We start from the raw sequence: 307 nt of genomic DNA on the forward strand, positions 1-307 counted from the left end.
CTCCGTGAGGGGCCACATCAGACCCACCTGGTCTCCGCAACCAGCGCAATGGCGAGGAGAACGCGCCCTCTCCCTGCAGACTGCAAGTCCCAGCCGGGCCCGGAACCAACGTCCCGCGGGCGGGGGAGGAGCACCGGAAGGGGGCGGTGTCGGAGCGGCCAGGGGGCGCGCTCACGGGTGGAGGCGGGGCAGAGAGGGGGCGGGGCGGGGCGCGGCCTACTTAAGCCACGCGCGGCGGAAAGGGCGGGCCTGGGCACGAGCGGCTGAGTCGGCAGAGCGCCCGGCGCCGCAGACGCCGCGGGCGAGG

This window comes from Carlito syrichta, unplaced genomic scaffold, assembly GCF_000164805.1.
Source record: "Carlito syrichta isolate Samal-C Ts95f unplaced genomic scaffold, Tarsius_syrichta-2.0.1 Scaffold308806, whole genome shotgun sequence".
Classification (NCBI taxonomy): Eukaryota; Metazoa; Chordata; class Mammalia; order Primates; family Tarsiidae; genus Carlito; species Carlito syrichta.